This window comes from Myxocyprinus asiaticus, chromosome 8 (genome assembly GCF_019703515.2).
Source record: "Myxocyprinus asiaticus isolate MX2 ecotype Aquarium Trade chromosome 8, UBuf_Myxa_2, whole genome shotgun sequence".
In the NCBI taxonomy this organism is placed as follows: Eukaryota; Metazoa; Chordata; class Actinopteri; order Cypriniformes; family Catostomidae; genus Myxocyprinus; species Myxocyprinus asiaticus.
The window spans coordinates 1,952,180-1,976,461 of record NC_059351.1 but is presented as its reverse complement, the minus strand read 5'-3'; the positions used below and the strand labels follow the sequence as shown (position 1 = coordinate 1,976,461).

At 38.5% G+C, this 24,282-nt stretch overlaps 1 protein-coding gene across 2 annotated transcripts in view; it reads right to left on the bottom strand.

Moving 5' to 3' along the window:
* Positions 1 to 24,282, bottom strand: part of LOC127445159 (F-box/WD repeat-containing protein 7-like) — a 196,506-nt gene that overhangs the window by 136,834 nt on the left and 35,390 nt on the right. For both annotated transcript variants that reach the window (XM_051705021.1, XM_051705022.1), the window contains one exon: positions 19,919 to 19,974. The gene's annotated coding sequence lies outside the window, so the exon portion shown is untranslated. The remainder of the gene's footprint in view (positions 1 to 19,918; positions 19,975 to 24,282) is intronic.

The following is a 24,282-nucleotide window of genomic DNA, read 5'->3' as shown; positions in this document are numbered from 1 at the left end:
CCTTCTTCGTATTCACATTGTACCCATCCACTGTGTACCCGTTTTTTTTTTTGTTTTTTTTTTGGAAAGGCATTTTTTAACAAATGATACATATAGATATATATATATATATATATATATATATATATATATATATATATATATATATATATATATATATATATATATCTCTGAGTAAATTCTAGAGTCTTGTGTGTGAAAATCCCAGGAGATCAGCAGTTACAGAAATACTCAAACCAGCCCATCTGGCATCATCAATCATCCATGCGATTTATCTAATCAGCCAATCATGTGGCAACACTGCAGTGCATAAAATCATGCAGATATGGGTCAGGAGCGTCAGTTAATGTTCAAATCAACCATCAGAATGGGGAAAAAATGTGATCTCAGTGATTTGGAGCGTGGCATGATTGTTGGTGCCAGACGGGCTGGTTTGAGTATTTCTGGGATTTTCACACACAACAGTCTCTAGAATTTACTCAGAATGGTGCCAAAAACAAAAAATATCCAGTGAGTGGCAGTTCTGTGGATGGAAATACCTTGCTGATGAAAGAGGTCAACAGGTATAAAGATATCTAGACTGCGACTAAAATGGTCGCAAATGTGACCAAATATATTTGATTGCGACAATAATTTAAAATCTAGTCGCCACTGGCCACAGTCAGGTTGTGTGCGTTCATATGCGGTTTCATCAGATGCTAACTTGTGAGTTACTGAATACATCTTTATAGTGCACACAACCAGTGTGTCTCGCACCACTTTGCACCGCACTCAACAACAAACCCAGCGCAAGAGTCGTGAACAAATCACTCTGTTGAACTGGATCTTTTTCATGAATCAATTATCTTCTCAACTATAAATACTGTTTATTAAACCTCCTATTAATGGGTTATCAGCCGTCTTCATTTTCTTCTGCTTTCTATCTAAATCGAGCAATTCTGTGATTTGGCGACTTAACAGTAATTTGGCTCCTTAATGTTTCAATTTGGGAGCCAATAGCTCCTAAGTCATTTTTTTAGTCTGGAGCCCTGGTCAACGGAGAATGGCCAGACTGGTTTGAACTGATAAAGTCTATGGTAACTCAGATAACCGCTCTGTACAATTGTGGAGAGAAGAATATAATCTCTAAATGCTATTATGAGATGCGGGTTGGTGCTGTTTTGGCGGCACGAGGGGGACCTACACAATATTAGGCAGGTGCTTTTAATGTTGTGGCTGATCGGTGCATATATATATATATATAGCGATCTCTGGAATAAACAGTCCTTTTTTTCCTCAAACTGCAATATATTTGTGTGGTGGGGTTTCTGATGTTCCACACACTCCAATGACATCAGCATAGGATTATCACATTGCATGTCACATACCGCTTTATCCAACAACTTACCGCGTATCGTACTTTTCCTCAATATCATGCATTCAGCCTTCTAAGCCACAATTTGGAAGCAGAAAATTACAAAAATTACTTTAAATTGCCAAGCAATTAAAGTCAATGATAACAAAGATAGATCAACATTTCGCTGCAGGCAAAGTGGGAAAGAAATAACAGATACTAGCTAACCATGAGCAAACCACCTTTAGCACAAACACATTCTATCCAGCTTCCTAAATGCTTCCGATCTCAACATTTTCGAGTTCATCTCCATACTAACCTTATCTCACAAAAGTATTGAGCTCCCTCACTTAATCTCAATCATCTAATCTGATTAGCAAATGGGCAGGGCTCTCGTGGGTCCTGTGAGAGATATGCAAATTGTCTGACTCGTTGGTGAATAATATGGCTGCTGATAAAGAGATTCCACTGAAGAGATCACCGCACTGGCTAAGAAAGGCAAGGAAAGATGATATTTTAAGGTACAGTGGTATGAGGGTTGGGCAAAACATGTACAGTAGCTCCAGGCAACCAGCCAGGGAACTATAAATAGACAAGCATAACAATCAGTGCGAATCACTTTTCACCATATCCGATATCAAGAGGGGCCTCTGCCTTACAGGTATATAAAGTACAAAGCAACCATTTGTGAACAAAATTTGTGATCAAGGTGATGTGTGTAATTTTTTAATTGTTCCCAGCTTAATGTGGATAGACAACTATTGGTACTGTATTCCCCTCATTAAAAGGATTTATTTAAAGTAACTGACCAACTGCAGACGGAGGAGGTGTTCAAGAAACCTTTCTGAATACACATTTTTGCTATTCTCTTTAGTGATGCTAGTAGCACAGACATTATGCAATTTAAGGCTCTGCAATTTCAAAAGCAGCTTCAGTTTGTGAAGTGACCAAACATAGTCACTTTGCCACTTTATAGACGAGTCTATACTGGTTCTTTTGAAAAATGAGTTAAATCGTGATTCACTTTTTCACACCACAACAGCTGCTTCCATGACAAGATGTGGTCATTGCAATAGAGCGAGTCTTCCTGCTCAGTATTCAGGAAGTCAGGTGTGATCAGCCAAGCGTGCAGAGGACATGCAAGGAGGTCCTCAGCTCCAGCAGGCTAGAAATGAACTGCAATTATCATCTCAAGGTGCAGACTCAGAGGGAGGGGAAGAACAACTGCTTCTGAAACTACATGGTTGGATAAGGAAGATTTGGGGGAGGGGTTTGTCAAAAGATAGAAAGCTAGGGAAGTAGAGACAGCTTACGTGTTAAAGAGAGAGTGACCAAGTGACCAAGTGAGAAAGAGAGAAATGGACCTGTAAGGCTTAAAAGACTAACACTGTTTGCTGGGACTGTGCAATGTAACAATGTATTCCTATGAAGCCCTTCACAGAGTGTGCAAATGAACTCTGCAAAAAAGTGATTAAAGAAAAACAGCGACCAATGAGCTTTGGAGTCATGTGTAAGGAACTGGAACTAGACTCTGAGCTACTGATATTATTGGCCTACCACTAGGAGGTACATCAAAAAGCCATAGCGGAGCGAAAATGAGCAGAACAAAAAAGTGATATAAAAGCACTTACTGTCAAAATGGGAATGTGATCACTTAAGATGCCTCGCTTTAGACCACAATATTTCACTCTCATGGCTCCATTCCAGGAGACAACATATGTACTACATTTAGCAATGAGATGTACAGTATTTTGCATTAAAGGGATAGTTCACCCAAAAATTTAAATTATCTCATCATTTCCCATCCTTATGCCATCCCAGATGTGTATGACTTTCTTTCTTCAGCAGAACACAAATGAAGATTTTTAGAAGAATATTTCAGCTCTGTAGGTCCATACAATGCAAGTGAATGGTGACCAGAACTCAGAAGGTCCAAAAAGGATATAAAGCCAGCATAAAAGTAATCCATATGACTCCAGTGGTTAAATCAATGTCTTTACAAACGATATGATAGGTTTGGGTTAGGAAAAGATCAATTTTTAAGTCCTTTTTGACTATTAATGTCCACCTTTGACCAGCCCTGACCAGTAGGTGGCTGAATGTGAAAGTGTAGATTTACAGTAAAAAAAAAAAAGGACTTAAATATTGATTTGTTTCTCACCCACACCTATCATATCACTTCTGAAGATATGGATGTAGCAGTGGAGTCTTATGGATTAATTTAATGTGCTTTTTGGGCCTTCAAACTTGCATTGTATGGACCTACAGAGCAGAAATATTCTTCTAAAAATCTTCTTCCAATGGCATGAGGGTGAGTAAATGATGAAAAGAGAATTTTAATTTTTGGGTGAACTATTCCTTTAAAGAAAGTGAATTTATGTTAAATGGTGTCTCACTAGGTGACTCAAAACAACTCGATTTTGGGCGAGGGTGTCACACCTACTGACTGTTTTGCTGAAATTTGCCACATTCACCGAATCAGAATGGAAGGGTAACAGACATACTGACTCCTTATGACTTGAAAAGTCTGAAATATCTGAAAAGATATGATTCTTTCAAACACAATGGAAGTGCTTTTCCAGTCGCTAGAGCTATTAACTCAGCAGGCAGTTGAGGCAGTCAAGTTATTAACGCCAACTCCCACCTACTGGCCAGCAACTATCTAAATGAAGTTTACAACTTAAAATCAGAGGGAAAAAAGAGGTGATGTGATGCTAGCTTAAAGGAGCAGTATGTAAGATTCAGAAACCCTTGTTATTAGTGACACCTGTGGCCGTTAAGTGAACTGCAGCCAGCTATCTGTTGCTTGCGCTCGTGCACACACTCCATAGGGACGCGAGCGAGCGAGCATCGGCCAAAATAATGATGTAACGTACAAAGAGACTGAACGTGATTCACCAGTACCATGCTGACAGATGAGGTAGCATAATTAAAATGACACAGTTATGATTGTTTTACTACAAACTTTGAGACTGAACTAAAACTACTTATCAGCTAACATAGCATACTGATACACACATACAGCTACATACTACCGAACTATACCAGACAGTTTACTGTTGCACTGTTATGTTGCACTATTGTATGTTTTGTATGTCATATGTTGTACTACGATCAAGAAACCAGCGTATTTGCTTAAATTTATCCTGTATACCTGACTTTACTATAAAGAGAAGATCGTTGAAATTATTTGAAAGTTATGAAGGAAGGTAGCTTGCAATTCGTCAGCGTTAGCAGGCAAGATGAAGTTATCTAAAATGACACAGATCAATCCTTATGACACTATATTTCACATGCTTTGCAGTTATGTAATCTTACCTGTCCAATAAGAAGAACGCCAATTCAGGGTCGGTTTTGATCCACAAAACCGAACGAAGGTCCCTCCAGGAATCAAATGCCCTGCCGATGTTCACTCTAGTTTTCGCTCGACCACGATCACGTTCCCGCTTAGCCAGATGGGACTCAGTAGATAAATGTTTTTGTTTTTTTTTGGCTTACTCTGAGTTTGTGTAGGAGTCGGTGTTGTGCTGGGAGCCGGACGTTTGCTGGATTCCATCTCTAAGATAACGTTATCTAGTGTTGCAGTTTGGTGTCGCTGTTGAATAGCAGAAGAGAAGCATTGAGGCAAGGCTCTCGGTAATGCGCATAAACGTCACATCCTTTGGATTTTCCCGGCAAAACTGACCCGCTCCCTTCGCATGAAAACCAATCTACAGGCTATAATAGGCAACCTAGGAAGTCCGGAAAGGGCTCATTTTATAAGTTGCGTTACAAGCCGTTCACACATTGGCAAAAAAAGGAGAATATTACATGAAAATTGTTACATACTGCACCTTTAAGATGCACTCTCTTATCTCACTTTCAAAAGACCTATTACACCTGCATGCCACATCAGAATGGTGTTCTGAAGTAAAACTCCTCACAAACAAATGTAGAGCTTCACTATAAGGAGCCTTGACACTGTGATTCATTGTACTCACTGTATTCTCTGTGGAATCTTTAGCCTTGTTGCCCGAGTAAAAAGACCAAATCAACAAAGGCCCACACAGACAGAAACACATTCATTCTCCCAACCATGGCAAGATCAGAAATAGCATGAAACAAAGGGAAAAGTCTTGGCAGTGGTACTTCATCAGACTAGCATAATGAAATCAAAGAGTTGCAGCATCCAGCACATTTTTTGTATAATGCATTAGGACACTGCAATAATCTTAGTTTATTGAAAAGCAATCAAGCCACAAAGAGCCTTAAAGGGACAGTTCACCCAAAAATGAAAATTTGTTGTTTTCTTTTTCTTAATACAGAGAGCAATTTTGAAATTATGTTGTGCTCAGTGATGCCAATGGCAGTTTACTGTATGGTGACCACCTCTTCAAGCTTCAAAAGAATGCAAAAGTATTCAGAAGTCTAATTAATTATTGTATGCTAGTCGTGCCTTGTTTTGAAGGCATACGATACGTTTTGGTGAGAAACAAACTGAAATCGAATGCATTATTTAGTGAAAATCATCAATGACTGTTGAATGCACAGCCCCGCCCGTGAGAAGGGCCACTGAAGTGAAAACTTGTTTTGTTTGTCTAAACACGACCGTCAAAGCGATAGTTACAACAGAACACAACACAGCTGCACACAAACCAGAGAACAGAACTTACAAAACATGTCTGAAGAGTTTGTAATCAAAGAAGAGATGCATTTCTATGCCCAGCCTTATTTGTTTGAACCGGAGTGTTCGGAAAACAAACAGTGATGGAAGAGGCTGAGGAAGCCACTGTCACTTTGTGTTGTAACCAGACACTAAACGACACGTAAGGTATCTGTTCCATGTTAATCAGAGTTTTTGTCCTAATCAGCCGTGACAAGCAATGGGACATTTTGTCGATCACTTTGTTTCTATTTGCGGCGTCGCACTGGGAGCCCCGTCTGCTGTGAACTCTCCGGTTTCGATAAGCGAAACATCCAAAACACTGCGGTGTCCTGTACCCTCTTTCTGACTGTATCTTTGGAGTGTGTACTGTAGACATTTGCCGATATTCAATAAGGTATACTGTGATAATTAACATGCACAATATTGTTATCGTGAGCACTTCAAAATACAGTGAAAATTTCTAGATAACCTGTTAACCAAATTGTTTACATGCATATTTCTTCAATGAAATTACAATACAAAACTTAAGAGCCTCTTATATTTATCTTTTCAGCTCACCACTTGTACTTATCACTCAACTTTCAAGTTTATAATGGGGCTTAAGCACGTTAAGCAGATGCTTAAATCCTGTGTTCTCAGTGACTGAGTATGGTCGCATATCTGCAGCAATGTAAATACTCCTATGGCATTCGTTATCACTTTAACTCTGTCTGAGCTTGCAGCAAGGGACTGCTTGAACGCCGTGGCGAGACTCACTTGCACAGTCTGTTTATTATTTGTTCCCGTAAACTCGAGACACATGTGGGAGGCCTGGGTAGCTCAGTGGTAAAAGACGCTGGCTACCACCCCTGGAGTTCGCTAGTTCACTAGTTTGAATCCCAGGGCATGCTGAGTGACTCCAGCCAGGTCTCCTAAGCAACCAAATTGACCCGGTTGCTAGGGAGGGTAGAGTCACATGGGGTAACCTCCTCGTGGTTGCTATAATGTGGTTCATTCTCGGTGAGGCGCGTGGTGAGTTGAGCACAGATGCCGCGGTGGATGGCGTGAAGCCTCCACACACGCTATGTCTCCGTGGCAATGCGCTCAACAAGCCACGTGATAAGATGCGTGGGTTGATGGTCTCAGATGCGGAGGCAACTGGGATTCATCATCCGCCACCCGGATTGAGGCAACCACGAGGACTTAAAAACGCACTGGGAATTGGGCATTCCAAATTGGGTGAAAAAAAAAAAAGAGACATGTGGATGATGTCGCTGCAAATGAGTCATCATGTTAGACGTGCTTCCTGAGACATACCTGACTTCAGAGAAACAGAGCCGACACACAGCCTTTGTCCTGTTCAGTACTCGTTGCCCAGTATTACTGTAGTTTACTGTGAAACCATCATGCTCCCAAACAACAGATTTTAGAGACGGCGGTGGGTCTTCAATCTCTAGCTTATTTAAGTCCGACATATTTATATTTTGTTTCGTTCCATCTCAGTTGGAAAAACAGTGAGCTAGCTAGTATAAACTTCACATGCATTTATCTGATCTGCAGTTTCTAGTGTACCGTGTGGCGCTCTGTTTTTAAGTTTTGGTTCCGTGCGGTCCCGTGTTGCTCTGCAATCTTTTTTCATTTTAGTTCTATGCAATTTATGTTGATCGTTATATATTGTTTTAATATTGGTTTCATGCAAACTAAGATACTGTATGTAATCATTCGTGTGACTATGTGTACCGTACCGAAGGCCATGTATCCTGTCGGTTCGGCGAGTATACATGTACCGTTGCAGCCCTACTAAAAACAAATGTTGTTTGTACAGTAATGCACTTACAAAGGAAGAATATGGGGCATTCTGGAAGGTTTGAAATCAGAAATGTGTGGCTTGTCTTTTTGTTAAAGCATTTAAATTAATTCTTTACATCAATGTATATTGTGGGGTTGTCTTTATTGTCATTCTATTGGTGTAAATACTGTTCTAGATGGATGAAAGTCTAGTTCTCAGTTACCGAATATTACTGTGGGTGGAGTGTACCCCATGTAATTATTACTAAGCAGAAATAAACGTCATGTCTCTTTCATGTCCTTTGCTGATTTCCTTGCATGTTTTGTGTTAAAATTAGGGGTTTACAGGATCAAGAGTTAAAAGATTCAATATAGGCCTGCACAAAGTTTGGAAAGAAAGATTTTATCACACTTGTCTCATGGTGACATGAATAGAAATCTTGCGGATATATTTTGGAACTGTATTTGACACTCTGTTTGAAACTTTACTGAGGTGCAGTTACTTGCCCCATATACTTCTATTATACTTGCTTTACTGCATGCATGTACATATATTGCTTGTTTTTACAAACCCAGGGATGTCAATTATGTTCTGTGTTAATTAAGAGCATCCCACAGATGCTGGGCATTGACTTAACTTGCATTGAACCCCGAACATTGCTTTAAAACATTGCAAAGATGTCTTGACGTTGACAAATCAAGTCCAATGATGGAAACCATTCACTTTAAATGATACAACATGTGACAACAGCAGTATTAGAATTGATTATTGCGGGGGCCGGACTACAACCCTTGGAGTCGCGAGTTCGAATCCAGGATGTGCTGAGTGACTCCAGCTAGGTCTCCTAAGCAACCAAATTGGCCTGGTTGCTAGGGAGGGTAGAGTCACATGGAGTTACCTCCTAGTGGTCGTGATTAGTGATTCTCGCTCTCAGTGGGGTGTGTGGTAAGTTGTTCGTGGATCGCAGAGACTCCCACATGCTGGGAGTCTCCGCGGTGTCATGCACAATGAATCACGTGATAAGATGCGCAGACTAACGGTCTCAGAAGCGGAGGCAACTGAGACTTGTCCTCCGCCACCCGGATTGAGGTAACCGCGCCACCACGAGGACCTACTAAGTAGTCGGAATTGGGCATTCCAAATTGGAAGAAAAGGGGATAAAAATAAAATAAATAAAGTGATTATTGCTTAAACTACTCTTCCATAAAAGTGCCATGTTTGGTTGATTCTTCTCTGCCTGCCTTTAGACCAAGCAAGATTCAATAAATAGTAAAAACTTTAAATCCGATTACAGAATTTTAGCCATACATTAAAGCCCAGTTCCAAATTGGATGATCAAAATTGCAGCTTTAAAGCAGTGACTCTTTGAGTTTCAGATTATAGCTTTACAGATAGGATGGCCTATAGTTTTTCTGCAGAGAGAATGAGACAAGAGGTGAAAGATCGTGCTGTGTTCTGTGTACATTATTTATGAATATTGCTTTTCACTGTGTCAGCTACCAATCCAGTGTGATCCAAAGTCTCGAGTGTGGATTTTTCTGAGAGACAGAGACCTCCAGATTACTCTATAAATGAGTGAGAATGGATGCATGAAAGAAAATAAAGCGACAACGATAAAAGTAAGGTTAGTAATGACGATAAAATAAAATAAAATAAATTCCCTGACGAAAATGTGAGTGGCACTTAGCCTTAGCAAACACAACTAATAGACTAGTTATATTTAATAATTTCAAGAAGTCCAGACAGAAGGTGGCAACAGCTCCAAAAAATTACACCATTGTTTTAACTACACATCACCCATTGTTCCAGGTGAGCGTTATCAATTTCCTGAACTACTGCCAAACGAAAGCAGTAACCCATGTGCAAAAGCAACTGTGCGGGAAAGTTCTGTTGGGTGATTTCACGTTCACAGAAACTACTTCAAATGACCTTTAGACGGATGTAGCAAATGTGCTGAATGCAGATTAAAAAAAGTGTTTAATAATACAGACATGCAAGGTCAATTTAAGAAAGACACCTATTGATTTTCAAAACGACTTAGAATGGTTTTAATAAATCCCAAGTTACGATGTGGATTGAACATAACACAACAGAATGAAAAGCTGTATCGAAACTAGAGGAACCACTGACATACCAAAAGGTGAGTGTGCTGCAGGAACCTCTTACAGCCGCACAACTTTAAAGATTGCTGCAGGTAAATGTCTCTATGGCCAAAATGAGCAGAAGGCCCAATGAGCTTGGTTTCCCTTGATTAATCACATGTGCCAATCTTCCATGAATGGGTAGCTTCAGTCTAAGAGTCAGCTGGTATTCTGTCTGGCATGAAAGCACACATGTTGTTGCCAGCATGAAAACGAGTGGTTTGCGGCAGCTCAAGTGAGCCAAGAACAGAGGGGGGATCATTATTTGCCATTTATTAGAGTGACTGTGCCAATATTCTGCAGTGAATCTGAGTCATCCGAACACCTGCACATTGAGGCACAAGTACACGCTTGTATGGAAGATTCATGACCTGACACTCCCAACAGCGGCACAGCAAAATCATGTGCACTTTTACCAAATCACATTTATATGGAGAACACAACATACTATAGAGATTTCTAGCCATTTCTAACAGATTTCTACTAATCTGCTATCAACTCGGTATTGAAGAATACCGTTACGTGGCAGCATATGGTGGGTCTCTAAAGACAAAACAACATACAAGCAGAGATAGACCGATAATCGATTTGACCAATATTTCAAGAACAATATTCACTTTCCTACTTTAGATTTCAACAACTTTGTTATCGGTTCTTCAAGATCAGGTCTACTAATAAGTGATGGCATTTGATGGGTCTCTTAAAGACCCAATTTCAGAAACAGGAAACAACTTTTTATTCAACAGCCAGTGAATTGCATAGCATTTTGAGTGTAGCTGTTACAAAGCCCAAAACTAAAATTTCATATCGCCAAGTAACTTGGCATAAATATGACATTATTATATTAAAGCATGTTTTATTGTCGATGTCCCATGATTTATTATTGTGTAAAAAATGGGAAATTCTGCGGTTCTCTGGACAGTTAAAATGAAGTCACTGGCAGACAGATAATTCTTAGAGGATGGAAGTCAAAAGGTGCTTCCTCATTTCAAGAATGGTTCTCCGAATTGGGCAGGGTGGCGGCATTTGAAAAGGTGCCATTTACAAAAAAAAAAAACTGCATGCGTCTTGCGGAAGAACTTTGTTTTGGTTGTGCTTCGGCTCTGCTCTTCTGCGCGGATGAATGTGGTTCGAGGCACCGGCGTACACATGGATACAGGACATCTTATCAGAGCTAATGGACAAATAAATAAAGGAAGGAAAAGATGGATATCCGAAGACATGTCATCTAAGCAGGTAAGTGCCATATCTCCTGCTGTTATTTTGACTTATAGGAAACATTGATGTTTTGAAATAAATGACGTTACAAAAGTTAGGCAATGTTCGTTAACATTATACATAACGATTGCTAGTCTGATAAGGTCAAACGTTTTAAAGTTTATATAATTGCAGGATATTCTGGCCAACCACGGTAGTAACTAATTTATAGATTATCATTGTTACCAACCAGTGGTCAACATCATTTCAAGACTCACATGTCCTTGACAAGCCTAGGACTAAAGGATTTATTTAAATTATTGCCATTATAAAGAAAAATACACGTGTGCTAGCAAGTGAAATGTTCTGCACCGATTATAGTATAATTATTGTATTTCACTACACACACGCAGACTTGTGTGTGTGTGTGTGATTACACAACTACATGTAAACCATATCAATAAAATATCTTACCAGTTGAGTAAGAAAAAAAGCCATCTCTGGGTCACTTTTAAATCCTTTCAGATCTCGGATTTGTTGCCACCTCTGAAAAGCCAAGCCGATGTAAATTCGGGTTTTATTACGAACTCTGTTGCTTTCCCTTTTTGCTTGAAGACTCTGCTCTGTTAAGGGTTTCTTTGTTTTTACAACCGGTGATTCTCCAGAGGTTTGCAGTTTTGAAAGATCCACGGTCAATTTTTTACATTCGTTGTGACAACAAACTTTCAGCTTCACGCTACTCCCACACCATACACGTGCTACAGTAGCCGGAGCTTATTTTTTCTGTGTATGGATATGACATCAACATGCACGGGCGAATGACGTATGTATGCAATTTCCTGCAGAATTGTCCCGACAGCTCTAAAATATTTTTGTCAAAGTGTATTTGGGTAAAGCCATGGTTTGGAAAAGGGATTTTTGTTGCACTCTCTCATTAATATTTAATTTTTTAACAAAAACTGTTACATAGTGTAGCTTTAACGAAGATAAAAGTTAAATGGGTTTAGTCATTAATCATTTCAGTCAATTTCTGAGTGTCACAGACTGCAACACTGATTCAGTATTGAAGGCAGGTAAACAAGCCAAGAATAACACAATGAGACTGCAAGAAGGGGTTGTCTTTAAAATAAGACATTGCGTTGCCTCTAGTGCCCGACCGATATATCGGTCCACCGATATTATCGGTCGATATTAGCCTTTCAACAATATATCGTATCGCCGTATATGTTTACCGATAAGCGCAGATATGAAAACTTTCTTTCAGAACATATAATGCAGAAAACAATGCTTTAGAATTGGTGTCATAACATAGTTTGTCCAGCAGAGCGCGCTCCGACTCCATTGTTTACAGAGCTGAGCTGACGGTGGCTCTGCAGACAGGGCGGTGCTGAGCTGTGTCTTCTTGGTAAGTTCCTAACTAGTTTGTGAATTACATACTGGAAAGTTAATAAACAATGACCCCATCAGTTTCCCTTTTCAATATTACTAATATAACGTTAACCTTGTCCCTGACAACCATGTCACTCATGTCTGTTTGTTTTTAGCCAGCTATAGTTTGTCAGTGCAGTCAGTAATGTAGCAGATTGAAAGGTAAACATCAGAGCATCTTTTAGCAGCTCAGCAGACAACGGTGCGGTGGTGGATTGTGTCTGAGCGTTGATTTCACGCTACGTTGTTACCTAGTTGGCGAGACGCAATGCTGGTCCATCTTTTACTCTCTGTGACAACGAGCTTATAGCTAACTAGCTAACCACGTAGCTACTTTCATTGCTTGTTAGCTGAGTGGAAGCTAATGTGTAAACATGTATTCACCAAACTGTTTTGTTCAGGATTCACAGTTTGGTACCCCCTTCAAACAAACAATTCCAGTCATTGCATTTACAAAATGTAATATTTAAAAGTCTGGTTTTCCACTGTTGATAGTTTCCCCTGAACTTGTATAGCAGAATATGGTGTAACACCGCTGCCGCTGTTTATCTCTTGACTCGGCAGGTGTAAATGCTTCTTGTTTTTCAACCTGCCAATAATTGACTGAAGCATTAAAACAGTACTGATGTTTATTTAGCTATTTATTGTATTTTTATTTATTCTTTATTTAAATGGTCAGCAACTGATTGATACTAAACATACAGTACTGATGCTTATTTAGCTATTTATTGTATTTTTATATATTCTTTATTTTAATGGTCAGAATTTGACTGCTTCTAAACATACAGTACTGATGTTTATTTATCTATTTCTTTTATTTTTATTTATTCTTTATTTTAATGGTCAACATTTGACTGATACTAAACAGTACTGATGTTTATTTAGCTATTTATTTTATTTTATTTATTCTTTATTTTAATGGTCAGCATTTGACTGATACTAAACAGTACTGATGTTTATTTAGCTATTTATTGTATTTTTATTTTATTCTTTATTTAAATGGTCAGAATTTGACTGATACTAAACAGTACTGATGTTTATTTAGCTATTTATTTTATTTGTATTTATTCTTTATTTTAATGGTCAGCCATTGACTGATACTAAACAGTACTGATGTTTATTTAGCTATTTATTGTATTTTTATTTATTCTTTATTTTAATGGTCAGCAACTGACTGATACTAAACAGTACTGATGTTTATTTAGCTATTTATTTTATTTTTATTTATTCTTTATTTAAATGGTCAGCAAATGACTGATACTAAACAGTACTGATGTTTATTTAGCTATTTATTTTATTTTTATTTATTCTTTATTTTAATGGTCAGCATTTGACTGATACTAAACAGTACTGATGTTTATTTAGCTATTTATTTTATTTTTATTTATTCTTTATTTTCTCAGTGTTCATTTCTAGAATTTGTTGGCAATGTATAATAATAATAATGTCAAATATTCTTTGATAAAAATATTTGTTTAAGAAAGCAGCCTTCTGAGTACCTTTGCATAGTCATATCGGTGCAAAATTGGTGAACAATCCACATAGAAAAGGTCTGTTTTCATTCTAGCTCAAAGATGAGCTATATCGGCCACCATATTGGTGATCGGTGAATTTTCCCCCTCTAAAATCAGTATTGGTCTCAAAAATCCCATATCGGTCGGGCTCTAGTTGCCTCACTAGAAAACAACACAATGGTTGACGAGGATCTTATACTTAAGACAGCAGTTATTCAAGGTAGTTTTATTCAAACTTCCCTTTGAAAGCACAATCATTCACTTTAAAATTCATGATACAGGAGAGTGCATAAATGCATCAAGATCATTTGTAGGCCTGTTCAGAACAAAATATAATGCATTATTTATTTAAGAGTTAACATTTTAAACTAGATTAGCATTTCCTAAAGTTTTGGTGCCATGATAATTAGAAAAGCTATAATCCAAAATATAGATAAAGGGAGGGATTTACAGTAAAATGTGATATAGATGAAAACATGGATGTAATGTGAGATGACATTCCTCGTTAAGAACATGTGTCTGCATGTATCTGCAGGTACTGCCCTCTAGTGGGACTCTGAACTAAGCACTGTGGAACCACAGTAACAATGCCCACCACCGACACACAAGAGTGAAGTCACAGCTTCCTGTTACCAAAGCAGGGCAGGGTGGGCTTACTGCTGTTTGCTGAATGTATTTCCTGTTTTTAAACCATACTTCCGAAACATGAATGAGAATACTGACCGGAGACTGCACATTTTTCAATGGACTGGAAGGAGAAAAATAGACACAGAGGGTTGTGTCACAGTGAGCTAGACAACATTTCTGGTAATTTTTGGATGTGGAATGTGCCCAAGGTGTCCTAAAATTCAAGCCACAATTTTGATTTAAGTGGAACAGTGGAATGAGCCACAAAATGAAGCAATTATGTGAAGTGTTTCACCGTGTAACACATCTGTCTGTGCTATCTGGTAGAATTAAGGCATAACAACTTGAACAGACAAAATGCAAAACAAGAGTTAGGTGCATACATAATTCAGCTGCAGTCCAATTGCTCCATATTACGTCACATTAGAGAGCAGACTTACATTCACACGATCCTCTCCTCACCTGGAACGACATCAACTCATCAGAAAAACCCCAGAAGACTTGTCCGCTTTAGGCCAATTTGAGAACAAAAGACGTGGACAGCCTGATCAAAGTCAGAAACAAAGTGCTTGCAAACAGATCTAAAACTATGCCACCTGTGATCCCATGGTGGCATTAACCCACAAATTAATCCACTGGAATGTCATAGAAAGACGTGTCTATCCAATACATTCATTTGGACAACAATTTGAAGCTTTGTTGTGTTAATTAAGGACTGCTGTTTCAGACATTCTTTTTGACTTGGATCTTCAGAGTTGGCCTCTATGTGTACAGTAGTTTTTAGGTTTGAAAAGATGTGTACCCCACCCATTTCCCATTGGAGTGGGTATAAAAAAGGACAGGCAGACTGGAGCACAGTGGAGCCGTGCAGACTAAATGGCTGCCGTCAGTGGCCTTACCTATGAACCATGCAGGGAAAGCTTGAATTATTAAAGAGTAATGAATAGAAGGGAATGAAAAAGAAAATACAAAAAGGTTTAGTATATGATGGTCTCACACCTGCTCTACCAAGTTCCTCAGTCATTCAGGTCAATGTAAATAATAGCATGAAAAGTATGACTGATAAGGCATGATCATAAAGGAACACTGACTGCGTTCCTTGAACATAACCTCTATGGCAGAAAAATCAGCCTTGATGGGCAACATTATATAGCCAACATGTCAAATGTCTGCAAATCCACATGGTGGCATTCACTTCCTAGAAGTGGATTCGCACCAATATATGATACTACTGTTGTGTGTCGATTAAAATATTTAATCGCGATTAATCGCATGATTTTTCATAGTTTATTGCGATTAATCGCAGATTTCTTAAATGCTTAAATTTGACTCTACGTATACTTTTTTCCTGACAAAATGCACTGTTTATTCTTAGAAAACAAAACAAAACAAATATAAAAATAATATCTTATTAAAGGTGCTGTAAGCGATCTTTTCATGGAAAAGTATGCAAAAAAAATGTCCAACTCCCTTAAAGACATTATTGAAATAAGTGTCGTGAGATATCTCACCGGTCTCTGTGACAGCTGTAGACTTTATAAACAGCAAACAAAAATGTGTCCGTGTACCACAGACATTGATGCTTTTCACCTGTCAATCATTATGCTCGTTCTCATAGTGTTGTATTTGAAGTGGATCATTGAGGATATGATTCATAATGTTTGTCAGTTGAGGGCGCTATTGTGCCACTGTTGAATTTGACAGTAACAGGAACAAACAATGCTGCTCTTTTGCTCAGTTTTTGTAAAAAATTATCTTTGGAGGGCGGGGTTTAGGAATGAAGGGGCGTGGCTACTTCAGCAGCTCAGTCACGTGAAAGCTTCAAAACACTAAAATCACTTACAGCACCTTTAACATTTTTCAAACAATGTTTTCTGCAATACAAAACAGAAATGAAATAAAATAGCACCAATTCAAGTGACTAATTGATAGAACTAATCCCCATAGGTTAAATATTCATTGCAAGGGGCATTAAACCCTTTAAACCCTCAACCTCCACAATATTAATTGTGGTTATACACATTGCTGCAGCAATCGTAAAGTCGCATTTACATGATTCGCGCCGTTTTGAACTCCACATGAAAAGCGCTTGCAGAGAAAGTCTTATGTTTTTAGCGCTGGCACTGCACACGTAAATTAAACTTTATCCAAACTGTTCGGCAAGACGGAAGCGCAAGACACGTGAGGCAGACACATCACAAAGGTTCCGCCTCACACGGAGCTGAAATGTCCCAAATATAATGTCAAATCGGTAAATGCTTTAAACACGTTAAACTTTTGACATTTTGAATGCGTTAATGCATTAATTGTTCCAGGAAAAGAGTGGGATAGGCTAAAGACAACCTGAAACACAATTTCCAAGGTATTTACCATCTTTAATATAATGAATTTGCGAGTGAAACAGAATATTAAATAAAGAAAATAATGAACGTCGGGACTTTATTTTTTCCATAGGGATTTGACTGACTTTGTGGATGTTACATTATGATATTTATTGGTTGATGTGACCTTTCCCCTCAACAGATAAGTTGTTTCAGAGATGTCAAAAGTGAATACATTTATGAAAGATAATGAAAATGAATTGTCAATATTGATTTCATGTTGTGTTTACAGACTGGACTAGTCCCACGCTATCTCTTATTGAGCAGTGCAGTCTGTGCAATCCCTCAGAGACCCTACACCCTTTAGTCCATTTGCCCTGCCTGAGATCAAATAAAATAAAACTTATCAAAACTATATTGTGAGGCACACACTGCGATCAGAGCTTATGCATTATTCATCACAGACAAAACATTTCATATTAGAAGACAGTGAGGCTCTCTCACCCCCAGTCGTTACTCTTATAGTTTATCTCTCTCTCCCTCTCTCAACTCCAAATACCTTTTCAAAGCAAGATATTATTACCAGACCAGCGGTCTCTAGCAGTGCAGCTCTTTAAAAATTCATCAATGACAGAATCGCCCCATCCGCACGATATCGGTTTACCTTTCATTTGCAAAAGCGTGACGAGACATACATTATTAAGCATCTGCAAGACTGGCCGAGCACACGATATGCTAAGACAAACACAGACACACGTGAAAAGCTGTCTGTCTCGTAAAATTCCCTCGCCAATGTATCAGGTCAGCTTCAAACACATGGGTAGGCCTGCGACTGCCATAGAGGATAATTGTGAAAGTCCACTTCCTCGCTTTAACGGCAAGGACAATGGGCGACTGGGTGGGTCTCCACACCTTTATTTTCTTCCTCACCTCATACTGTCTTTCATCCTGTGAATGGCACGACCATCACATTTGGGAGCAGACAATAAACTGATTTGAATGGCTTGCTGTATTTCAATAAAAGCATGTGTGTGTTTGTAGTGACTTATGTTACAGTATCTAACGCATACAGGCTGAAGGGGGAAAAAATTACATTGCAAAAAAATTATACTTTTCAAAAATATTGCAATTTCAATGGCAATATGTATGATAAACATTTAGCACCTCATGTTGCTGTAGCTTGGATATCAAAGTAAAAAAAACTCACAATAAAACACCAGCTCTCCTGTCTAACAAGGTGGGAGAAAATTACAACCTATCGAGGTCATATTTTGCTCATGCTATTGCCAATAAAATGCGTTACTCTCTTTAAAAAGTGTTCACACTTGAGTCCTCTTTTATAAAATCCCAGCAGTGAACCGAGTAGAAAAGAACGCTGTATTCTTTGCATTCAAATTGCACCTGTACTTTAAAGTGTATTAAGAACTCTTTTTGGTCCATTTTAGTTGTGATAGGGTTTCAATGCACTATTTATTAATCCAGATTTTCAGAACCCAATCCACATCACTAGTTTATAATCGCAGTTCAACACTGAACTGTTATTACTATAAAATAGTAATTTGTTTGTTGTAATTTCTTCTTTCACTTTCACATGGAGAAAGGTGTTTCAGTTAAAACAAAGCCTTTATTTTGATGAGAAAGTAAACCAAAAAACATTCTGGAGAAATGCCTTAGACGACTCCTGGAAAGTCACTTTCACAATGTAAGCAAACCAAAGTCAGAGACCACTGACTGATATCGAATTCGTTATATAGAAGTTTACATACCGACCAAGACCAGTGAATCTGCAAAAGACTAAACTGTGAAAAGACTGTCTCATATGCCCCATGTGCTCTTGGAGTACATGTAGTATACTTAGGCTTGGTAATCGAGAATCAGTTCCATTTAAATAATAATACCAGAACGTTTGATTTTCATGACCTTCAGTATTAACTGTTCTTGATCGTGCATTTTTTTATTTCATGATTGTTATTTATTTTTTTTTATTTATTAATAGCTGTTAAAGCATACCCAATACCACACACACACACACACACACAGAGAGAGAGAGAGAGAGAGAGAGAGAGACCTACTGAGATAATTACCATTGCCAAAACAAGAGGGAGGGCATAATTGCACATAAACAAAACAGCAAATGGAGAGGTAAGACCAAGACTAATTGGCTAATAGTTCAAACCATGTCTAAACCATGTCGACACGTCTTACCTGAGAGGTGACTTAAAGCGATAGTTCACCCAAAAATGTAAATTCTCTCATCATTTACTCACCCTCATGCCATCCCAGATGTGTATGACTTTCTTTCTTCTTCTGAACACAAATGAAGATTTTTAGAAGAATATCACAGCTCTGTAGGTCCATACAATGTAAGTGAATGGGTGCCAAAATTTTGAAGCTCCAGAATCCACATAAATGCAGCATAAAAGTAATCCATACAACTCCAGTGGTTCAATTCATGTGTTCACACACGATATGATAGGTGTGGGTGAGAAACAGATCAGTTTAAGTAATTTTTTATCATATAAAAGATTCTCCTCCCTGCCCAGTAGGGGGCAATATGCATGAAGAATGTGAATCACCAAAAACAGGTGTGGGTGAGAAACCAAACAATATTCACATTCTCCTATCATATTGCTTCAGAAGATATGGATTTAACCACCAGAGTCATCTGGAGCACTTTTATGTTGCCCTTATGTGGATTTTGGAGATAAATTTTGGCAGCCATTCACTTGCATTGTATGGACCTACAGAGCTAAAATATTCTTCTAAAAATCTTCATTTGTGTTCTGCAGAAGAAAGAAACTCACACACATCTGGGATGGCATGAGGGTGAGTAAATGATGAGAGAATTTTCATTTTTGTGTGAACTGTTCCTTTAATGTTCTGCATCATGGTTTTTCTCCAGTACGTAAATCAATTAAGAGATGTGCTTCATGCGGCTACTTACGATTCAGGCGTCTGGCAGCTGAGAGTCCTTCAAGTGTGGTTCTCTTCTTCCGTCCTCTGTAAATTGAGAAAGAAAGTTAAAGACCATTTTCTGTTTTCCATAGGATTTACATGGAAATCTTGGACATTAACCTATTTGCACAAAACTAGTCTATCGTCTCAAAGCTGAAAGGTTTGCACTTCATTCCACTCAAGGCTTTACTGATTAGAGGACAAAACAAATAACAAAAAGAACTTGAACACACTGTACATCATTTCCACAGCAAAGTATCCATGCATATAAACACACACTCTTGAAAAGAAATGGTATGGACACTACAAAGTGTTAAAATGTCATCAAACATCAATTAGTTCAACAAGGTATTTCTGAATGCAAACTTTGAGTTAATGGGGCGTATAAACAATCCGAGTATTAAATCCTTGTTATATCAAAGCCAAGATTTAGTTTCAAATAACAGAGTCCCCTTAAGAAACAGCCCCACTGTCACATAAACTCACCTAGAAAATAAGAATGACCTGAAATGCATAATGCCTTTCAATAATGCACAGTAGGTGTGACCAGATTGCACAGAGGCCGACGAAAGGAAACCAGCTCATACACACCATTCATTGTAACGTACACCACACAAAATGTTTTCATACCCAAATTCCTTCACTCAGATCCCAGGGGTAACATGAGGACAGAGAAGTTCCTGCTGCCTTCATAATACGTGGCAAAGGCAGTAGAAGGAAAAACACACACAACATTTAAAACAGTGCAAGACTGGATGAAATGTGACCATCTACACCAGTGGTTCTCAACCTTTTTTTTTGATGAACGACACCTAATTTATGTGACTAAATTATTCTTACAGTCTGACTGAGTTGGAACTCCTTTCATCAGGTTCTTATTGATTCATCTCTTGGGATTTCAGAAAGCAAACAAAACCAGTTATATTTTCTTACACCGAAACAATTTTTTAGCCTATTTTAAATATTTTATTTTAATTTTTTAATATTTTTTTTCGGATTTACGCATTTCAATTTCATTAAAAAACAAATTATAAAATACAAAAATAAAAAAAATGTGTATTTTGCATTTGCCCTTATGTAAATGTAAATGTATTTATTTATTTATTTATATAGTTTTAACAGACCATATGGGGCATGGATCTTCTTCACTGCCGTGGTTAGATGTAACATGATTTCTATAAAACAAATGTAATGCATTTTTGTAATTATAAACAGTATACCAACTCTAAACACATTTAAAAACAATAAATACACAATATAAATATTTATATGTTGTAACAAAAATGTATTATATTCCCTCACTCCCCTAATGTAGCCTATGACAAATTTAATAGAGCTGAAGTAGTGTTATGATATGGGGCGTGGTCAAGCATCTCCCCGGAGAGAGAGAAAGCGGTAAGGGCGCTTACACCTGAGCCAAATTATGTCTAACACCTGTCTCTAATTTCAGTGAGCACGGGGAGAGCGGCATAAAGAGGGCCACGCAGCACTCAGATGAGAGGGAGTACCTGGGCACTAGAGACCTGACTGTGAAGCCAAGAGCTTATTATTGTAAAGATGAGAGTTTATTTTTCTGAAGTTGTTGTTTATGTTTAGACTGAGTTATTGAACATGGTGAGAGCCGTGAAAGAGTGCATTTGCTGCAGTGGGGAGAATAAAACACTTACCTGAACCAGAAAATCTGCTTCTCGCCTCCTCCTTTAACTGAGAAGTCTTACACGATAATATTATTATATTATCATTAATATTATCTATTTCTGCCTAAAGTACAGTTAGTGTTACTATAGTAAATTCAAGTGTGCTGATGTACAATTATGTGCCGAATTCAAATGGTTTCCGCATCTTGCCCCATGCTTCTCACTGGTTCTTGCAGCGCCGCAATGATCAGAGGTGTGCGTTTAAGAGCTCGAGACTGTGAGTAAAAACGCACCTGCTTTGCGCCCGCGCTGCTCTTTCCATTGAGCCATACCCACCTACAGAGCCATACAGGAGCATTAGCCAAGGTTGTACCTCTACCTGTGTTTTCGACACTGCTAAACCAGATACTTAAGATGCGTCACTAGACTTCAGAATCAGATGACCCATGGTACAAATGCGTCCCACCCCGTATAATGGAGTCTAGATAAACATTTGAATGCAAAGAGGAACTTGACGGTAGATTTGATTAACATGACTGATAAACGCCCCCCATTTGTAACCTAACGTCCCCCTCTCTACTAATTTGTTCTCAGCGCACCCTGGCATCCTTTGTATGACCACTGGGGGTGGTACCGCCCCCGATGAGAACTCCTGATCTACACGCACCTGTGTCTCAAACTGAAACTAAGGGCAATTTCCTGGGATATTTCTGAAGTACTTTAACAAAATCGACCACAGAGGGGCTAAGGCAGCATTGGGCAAGCGTATTGATTATTAGATAAGACAGACAAAAGAACAGCCCTTGGGTAACAGGCTGCTTTCTACACTAGGAATTCGTGTAGCCCAGCTGCAATGGGTTTTGTATTAAGCCATGCGGGCAGGCCCACATGAAAAGAAGCCTTAATGTTCCTGAACAGAGCTCATGTCTGTTGAAAGTCAACATGAAATCAAAACTGACCCCCTTTGCTTTCTCAATTCACACTCCTTGGTTTTGTGAACCATGCAACGGTGACCGTTATTCCAAAAGAGAGAAAAAAAACGAGTGAGCCCAAATGGGATCTGCGTGTTCTGTCATTTTTGGTGTGAAAAATCTGTGAACTTCTGTGGAATGATGGTATTAAAATATGGTATTAAATGGCTAAAATACATAGAGCACTACACCCATTTTGGTCACTAAAAGCATCATCAAATTAGCCAAATCATTTAAACAAATTTACAAGGACCAGGGGATGTGCACGACTTGAATGACAGGAATCAAATTCAGCAGAAATCCGATTTAGTGTGGACCTGCTTATGAGACACCAGTGATGAGCACTCCCAAACATGAATAGAAAATGTCTTTCCAGAGGTCTCCACGGGTCTGCTTTTACATACAGCCTTGATTTACAAGATCCTGATGACTGTTGCATGCTGTGACAACCAACAAATCCATACATTTTTGATTCGCTGAAACGTTGTCACTGTTTTATAAATGCAGAGTCTCTTGTCTGACATCAAAAACCAAAGGAGGAAACTGAACCCTCCAGTAGTGACACTGCACTCGTCTAATCTTGGGGCAGTGATGTAATGTTATGTACGCTTTGGGACAAAGGGCAAAAGAGGGTCGTATTCTTGGAAAGGAGCTATGTAGCACTTTCGTTAGCTGCTCTCAGACAGCAGCTCATCACAACAATGTCATGCTGCCAACACCCCTGAGAGAAACTCAACTGCAGTTTTCTAGGGATGGGAATTGTAAGGAATTTAACAATTCCGGTTCCATTTCTGGCTCCTCTTAACGATTCAGGTTCATTAACTGTTCCATTAACAATTATTTTAGTACTTACGAGGAAGAAATAGTTGGAAATAAAAAGTGCAATTTATTTTGGATTTAGAGATCATCTCATAGCTTGCAGACTTTTTATTTTATTTTATAAAGATATCTTATTTTCAGTCATTTCTATAGAATACCACCAATTTTAACAAAACTCATAATCTGTATAAACTTCATATTGTCCAATTAACAACTAGAGGTCAACCAATAGTGGATTTTGCAAAATCGATAACTAAGGTGGTGGGAAAGGCCGATAACCGATTAATAGGCCAATAGTTCTTAAAATTGGTTTATAATATGTAAAAAAAAAAGAAATCGTATTCTTTCCCTACTATGATGGGCACAGAAAGAGTCGTAAATGAATAAAATCTCAGATGCAATTTATAGTTCAACCAAAATCCCAAAAATAACCATAAAGAAATTAAGATTTGGTGCATAACGCGGGACTTTTAAGAATAAACAAGCCTGAAACACACCAGGGACTCTTATTTTGAAATGACAAAATGATGAAAAAACTACTGGCAACTATTGCCATATATGTTTGCCGCTAACGATAGTCCACAAAGCAACTATCAAAACGATTAATCTGTAAAACCGATATAACGGTCTACCTCTATCAACAACCTTCCGATTTCTTGGTTTAAGTCAAACATGATGAAATGAATGACCTGCAGTTCAGTACATTGAACAGTCATTGGGTCGGGAATCCGGTTACACTGGTGCCTCTGTGTTACATGCTGTAGATTCAAAAGAACCGGCTCACAAGATCAGTTCCTTTAGGAATCGGACTACACTGTCACACCATATGTTTCGTGCCGCTTATTTAATTGCGGTGTCGCAGTGCCACTAAGTGGTAGCAGGAAACATTTTCAGAGATTCTTGGAACGGTGTCGAGTCCTCATCGG